The following is a 7,417-nucleotide window of genomic DNA, read 5'->3' on the forward strand; positions in this document are numbered from 1 at the left end:
GAGGGAGAACTGCCCTGGAGACAGCTGGAGGAACCCAGCAGACATCGCTGGGGAGGAGATTGCTGCTCATGGCCTTGGAATTAAATCAGGGTCTGTTATGAGAGTCTACACTGGAACCCAGCACACTAAACTTGCCCAAAACACCCTGGATGCTTTGCTTCAGGACAGAGGAGGAAGGAGCAGCTCCACTCTTTCAGCTGCCCTGGGTCTCTTATCTGTTGCCATTTGTTTCTCAGAAACCTAACGGTGTATTTTTCACGTGACTGTGAACACAGACACCAACTGTGCTAGGAATGAACAGGCCCTGTGGACACAAACCTCCAGGTGGAGTTTTGTGAACCAAGGTGTAAGCAGCACATGTGTAACTTGAACCCACATTGATTGTGCCTGTGGGCTGGAGTCACATGCAAGTTCAGGGGTTACACGTGTATATCGTTTATGTGTATGAGGACGAGTGAAAGACCAATGTCTGCAAGGGATTCCAGGCATGTCCTCAAGCTCCAGGGCACATTCCATTGTTAGAACACATTCATGGGTATTTTGTGGAACCACAGAAAAAATGAAATATAGAGGAGGGTGTAAATCAAGCACAAATGTCTACGCATGAGAAAAACATGAGCTGGCTTGTGTATTATTTTTTAAATCCTCTTCTAGCTCTTTTGAAAGTGTGTGGAACTTTACTCGTGAGGGAAGAGCGTGATTACAGTGCCACAGGGAATGGGGTTGTCTCACCCATTCTGGCACGACAAAAGGGCTGTTCCTGTGTTTCCAGATAACAATGGAGGTGAAGCCTGACCCTGGAAACCAGTCAAGATTCTCAGAGATAAACCCTTGGGCAGCCAGAACACAGTCAATGAAAAGAAACTGACCCTGTGCCTCTTGAGTCACAGAATTCCCACAAATGCTGTGTCCTCATCAGTTCTGGCAGGACTCACCATCACAACCCCAGACTTCACCACCACTTTATAAACAGTGTGGAGGGCGTTGCCGGAGTCTCTGAGGAGGGGGCTGCACTAGAAGTCAGGGCATCTTTACCTCCAGCACCTAAAAATACAGGATGCCTCCCTCCCTCCCATTTTCTTCTAGAGGTAAAACTTTCCTTCCAGGCTCACAAAGTTATGAGAAACCTCTTCAACAGCTTTCCTCTGGCAGCATTTCCATGCAGGTCACTCCTCTAGGTCTGCCGCTGCTGAAAGTACGTCAGACGAGCCTTTAACCTGACAGATTTTGGTGTTCTAAAACCTGAACCAAGAGCCTTTGGAAGGACTGCCCAGCCTTGGAACTCGGGGCAGGAAGTTTCAGGGCAAGGGTGGTAGAGGACCTGGGCTAGGGTGAGGAAGACTGGAGAGAGAAAAGAGGAGAAAGAGGGGTTTGCATCAGTGACAATGGAGGTAAGCAGTAGGTTGGAAATTCATTAAGTGTCTTGTTTAAGGTCCAAAATTAATGAGTCTCTTAGAGCCTCAAGTTCCTCAGCAAAATGAGAGTGTTGAAGTTTCTGGATTTTAAATCCAATGAACTAGGACTTCATTCCTTAACCACCGCTTTCCTGTAAAACCCTAAAACCATTCAGCATTATATAAGCCACTAGAACAATGGTTTTCAATGTTGGCTGCATATGGAATCACTTGGGGAGCTTTAAGCAATGTTAATGCATGAATTCAGCTCCAGAGATTCTGATGAAATTGGTCTGGATGAGGCCTGTACACCAGGATTTCTCTCTCCTTTCATGAGTCCTCTCCCTGAAATGCAGGTATTGTCTAAAATTCTGTCTGTAACACCCAGATTTCTATTTTTTTTTCTCTATTTCTCTTCTCGTTCACTCCTACATCATTAACTATCACTTATTTCAGGATGATGCTCAAATCTGTCTAGATCCATGACTTATTTATCCTGCTTTCTTCTGTCCATCTATATCTAAATGGTGATATTCTAGGCTCCAATTCATGTTCAGCCCCAAACTCAACATCATATCCCCAAAGCTCTTTCATTTCTTGATGGTATACCTCCCATTATCTTATCACCAAGGCTCCAAATCTTAGTGTTAGCTTTGTGTGATGAATTTAAAAAATGCATTAATATAAGCATGTTCCCAATCTCTCTACCACCTGCTCATAAGAGAATGTTGTCTTTGATAGCTTGGCTAAGCCTGCCCTCTTAGGAGAGTTCTGCCTTTTTTGGACTGGTCCCTTAAGTTTCAAGATTCAAAATCAAGAGAATGGATAAACGAAGACAAGACTGAAGAGGCAGAAGGAAGGGAAGAAAAGAACGAAAGACAAGGGCCTCATGGGCTGAGGCTTTTGAGAGAGTTTCCAGAAAGAAAAAAAAAGGAAAGTAAGAGGTTAGAAGAGTGAGAAGCTCCAGAACTGATGAGTTCTAAGTACTAAAGACAGAAAAGGGAAGTCTAAGAATTGTTCCTAAACTATGAATTGTATGCTTCTTAAAGTTCCTAGAGAATGGCAAGTAAAATTTTGAATTAGTTTTAAAATACTTTTGATTGTTAGACTTTTTTTTTTAGTTCAGTGTTGCTTTGAGACTGAGTTATGTGGATGTACAGCTTATATTTGGATTACATACAACACCTCCTTCTTCTTCAGTTATCATATCAAAATGTTGCCAAACCCTATAATTTTTCCCCCTTCAGCCTTATCACTCTCTACTTCCCGACAACATCATAAACTCCAGCTAGACTTCCTACTTTTTCTCTAAGCATATCTCAAACTTTTTTCCTTTGGACTTTGGTTTATTTTGTTCCCTACACCCAGAATCACTGTCCATTTCCATCACTTGAAAATTTCTATGTGTCAAAGTCCAGCTTAGAGTCCATTTTCTTGAGGCCTTCCCTGCTGATGCTCCATGCATTCTACATCCCTTCCTGCCTTTGCAATTGTCCGTCACAACAATAACAATGATGATAATACCAATAGCTCACATTTATATGGAGTGTACTATGTCCAGGCACTGTTTTAAGTGCTTTGCACACATTATTTTATTTAATTCTTGCAATAACCCTTGGAGGTTGTACTGTGGGAACTCAGACAGGAAGGTCAAGTGACTTCCCCATGATTACACAGCTATAATTGTCACAGACAGGATTTGCATCCAGGCTGCAGAGACCTCATCCTTTCTATAGTACACTTATACTTTAATACCTCAGTACATGCCTGAAATATCCTTGTCATTCCTCTAGGTCTGCAGGAAGTTTCCATTTATTACTGCTTCACATTTTGCAGCCCCCCTCCCCCATTCAACCCCAACAAATAAATGGTTGTGCTTCACTATCGTCAGATTTACATAGTCACTTAAGGGTTTGCACTGGCGTCCAAATAGAAGACATCAGCATGTGCATGATCAGGATTTTGACTTAGAGAGATCCACTTTAGGCTGAAGTCTTCAGGGACACTTAATCTAAGAGCAGGGAGCATATGTTTATAAATCTTACCTTTGAGTTTCATCTTCTTCCTCATAATATCTTTGACGTGTCAACTGTAAAGCAAACCACAGAATGGCCATACTTGAGTGAGGCAAAGATTTAACGCTGCTGCTCTAGTTCAAGTGGCTATACCTAGAACTACAGTTGTGTTTTACCAGTCATTGTGAAGTACACACACAGTGATTTAATGCAGCTTGGTTTATGTTGAGATGCAGCTCTGTTCTAACTTCTTGGAGAGAGCAGTGGGGTTACTGTTAAAGGGCAATCCACTTGGTCAGGAATTGTTTTCAGGTGAACAAAACTATGGTTTGATTTGAGAACTACATAAATCAATTAGTTTTAATTCTGTAAAATACATAAGTAACTTTTAGGATAAAAGCATGCTGTAAAGTTTCAATGTAGGCTTCCATTTCTGGCCAAGATTGAATAACAAGGATTGGCTTACTCTCCTAGCTGAAACAACCAAATAAATTGACAACATATGTGAAACAACAGTTTGAAAGACACTGGATAGCAGGCAAAAAAGGACAGTGGTCTCGAGAGATGTAATGAAGTAAGTGCTGCAATTGCCATGGTTTACTGCCTTGAGAGAGTTTGCAAGCCACACCACAAAGAAAGGGAAACCTGAGTAGAACGAGACAAACTTCATGAGTTGAGAATACAGAGCAGAGTCTGGGGAGACCAAGGCTACTAGAACATTCCTGAGGTTTGCAGACGGTTCCCACTGAAGTATTCAGCTAAGGACTGATTAGCACATGCACATAAGGAAACTACTGGAGGCCAGAAAAAAAAAAAAAAAAAAAAACTCCCAAAAAATTAGAGGTAACTGGCTGGGCACAGTAGCTCACGCCTATAATCCCACATCTTTGAGAGGCCAAGACAGGAGGATTGCTTGAGGGCAGGAGTTAGAGAGCAGCCCGAGCAACATAGCAAGACCCTGTCTCTACTAAAAATTTAAAGGTGGGCCAGGCATGGTGGATGCACCTGTAGTCCCAGCTACTCAGGAGGCTGAGGTAGGGGGATGGCCTGAGCCCAGGAGTTTAAAGCTGCAGTGAGCTATGAATGTACCACTGCACTCCAGCCTGACAGAGTGTGAACCTGTCAAAAGAGAAAGAGAGAAAGAAGGAAGGAAGGAAGGAAGAAATGAAGGAGGGAAAGAAGAAGCCAGACCCAGTGGCTCACACCTGTAATCCCAGCCCTTTGGGAGGCCGAGGCGGGCAGATCACCTGAGGTCAGGAGTTCGAGACAAGCCTGGCCAACATGGTGAAACCCTGTCTCCACTAAACATACAAAAATTAGTTGGGCATGGTGGTACAAGCCTGTAATCCCAGCTACTGGGAGGCTGAGGCAGGAGAATCACTTGAACCCAGGAGGTGGAGGTTGCAGTGAGCTGAGATAGTGCCACTGCACCCCAGCCTGGGCGACAGAGTGAGACTGGGTCTCAAAAAAAAAAAAAAAAAAGAAGAAAGAAAAAATAGAGATATAGAGATAACAGTGACAGTCACTCTCATAAGGCTAGGAATAGCATCTGTTCTTACCAGCCAGACTTGAAAACCTCAAGATTCATGGTGGGGTACATGAGAGTGTATATAAGGGCGCTGCCTCAGTGGTAAGACCTAGTTAATTCTAGACCAAACACCACTCTGTCCTGTCTAACAAACCTTAAAAACAAGAGCCAAAAGGATCAAACTGTTTTCAAGTGATTTATCCAAATTCTTCAAGAAAGCTCCAGAGTATTATCGGAATACAGAAATAACCAGCACCAAACAAAAAATTTAAATGCCTGGAATCCAGTAAAAAATTGCCAGGCATCAAAATAGCAAGAAAGTATAATCTATAGCAAGGAGATTAAGCAATTGAAGCTGAAACAGAACAGATACAGATTTAGATTTAGCAGAGAAGGACATTAAAAGTAGCTATAACTATTACATATGTTCCAAAAATTAAGTAGAGACATGGAAGATATATTCTCTTAAAAACAAAATACCATTTATTTATAATTATGTGGTTAGAAAGGACAAGTTTTTAAAATGGACTTTACTGAGGACAACCAATATGTTACTTTTCCCAAAACTATTTTGGCATTATGTTAATAGACTTCTTGTTTATTGTAATATTTTGGCATTATGTTAATAGACTTCTTGTTTATTGTAATATTTTGGCATTATGTTAATTGACTTCTTATTTATTATCTTGCTTATAATTTGTTATGGATTTTTTATTGTGGTAAAAAAATGCATAAAATGTACCATTTTAAACATTTCTAAGTATATAATTCAGTAGTGTTAAATATATTCACGTTGTCATACAACCCATCTCCAAATCTTTTTCATCTTGCAAAACTGAAACCGTCCGTTGAATAAAAACTCTCCATTTCCCCCTACCCCTGGTCCCTGGAAACCACCATTCTGCTTTGTTGTTATAAATGTGTTGTGTTTTTTGTTTTTGTTTTTTTTTTCTTTTGAGACAGTTTTGCTCACGTTGCCCAGGCTGTAGTGCAATGGCACGATCTTGGCTCACTACAACCTCCACCTCCCAGGTTCAAGTGATTCTCCTGCCTCAGCCTCCCTAGTAGGTGGGATTATAGAAGCATGCCACCACTCCCAGCTAATTTTTGTATTTTTAGTAGAGGCAGGGTTTCACCATGTTGGCCAGGCTGGTCTCAAACTCCTGACCTTAGGTGATTCGCCTGCCTCCGCCTCCCAAAGTGCTGGGATTACAGGCGTCAGACACATGCCCGGCCTGTTTTTATGAATGTGACTACACCAAATATCTCATATAAGTAGGCTCACACAGAATTTGTCTTTTTGTGACTGGCTTATTTCACCTAGCATAATGTCCTCAAGGTCCATCCATGCTGTAGCATGTATCAGAATTTCCTTCCTTTTTAAGGCTGAAAAATTTTCCATTGTGTGCATACACCACATTTTACCTATCCAGCAATGGACACGAGAGCTTCTACCTCTTGACTATTGTAAATAGTGCTGCTATTAACTGCGGAGTGTAAATATCTCTTTTGATATTGCTTGACCTAGATTCTTTTGGATATACGTCCAGAGGAGGAATTACTATCGTATGGTAATTCTATTTTTAATTTCTAATAAACCACCATACTAGTTTTTACAGTGGCAACACCATTGTACATTCTCATCAATAGTAAACAAGCATTTCAATTTCTCCCATCCTCATCAGTACTTTTTATTCTGTTTATTTAGGTCTTCTTATTAAAATTTACTTTCATTTTAGGTTCAGGGCACACGTGCAGCTCTGTTATATAGGTAAACTTAGGTCTTTCCGATAGTACCCATTCTCATGAATATGAGGTAATATCTCACTGTGTTTTTTGTTTGTTTATTTTTGAGACGGAGTTTCGCTCTTGTTGTCCAGGCTGGAGTGCAATGGTGCAATCTTGGCTCACCGAACCTGGGAGGTGACTTCAAGTGATTCTCCTGCCTCAGCCTCCAAGTAGCTGGGATTACTAGTATGCACCACCACGCCTGGCGAATTTTGTTTTTTTTTTTTTTTTTTTTAGTAGAGATGGGGTTTCTCCATGTTGGTCAGGCTGGTCTCAAACTCACGACCTCAGGGTATCCACCTGCCTCAGTTTCGCAAAATACTGGGATTATAGGTGTGAGCCACCATGCTGGGCGTCACTGTGTTTTTCATTTGCATCTCCCTAATAATTAGTGATGTTTAGTATCTTTTCATATGCTAATTGGCCATTTGTATATCATCTTTGGAGAAATGTCTATGCAACTTTTTGCCCATTTTTAAATTTTTTTGTTGTTCAGTTGTAGCAATATATATTTTTTAAAAATCTAAATCACATTTGTAGACATGAAAACAATATGTGAGATAAAAAATATGCTGGATGATATTAGTGGCAAATTAAACACAGCAAGCAAAGATTAGTGACACTGAAGATACAGTAACAGGACTATCCAAAATGGAACAAAGAAAATATAGTATTTTTAAAACATCCCACCA

Source organism: Chlorocebus sabaeus, chromosome 9, assembly GCF_047675955.1.
Source record: "Chlorocebus sabaeus isolate Y175 chromosome 9, mChlSab1.0.hap1, whole genome shotgun sequence".
Classification (NCBI taxonomy): Eukaryota; Metazoa; Chordata; class Mammalia; order Primates; family Cercopithecidae; genus Chlorocebus; species Chlorocebus sabaeus.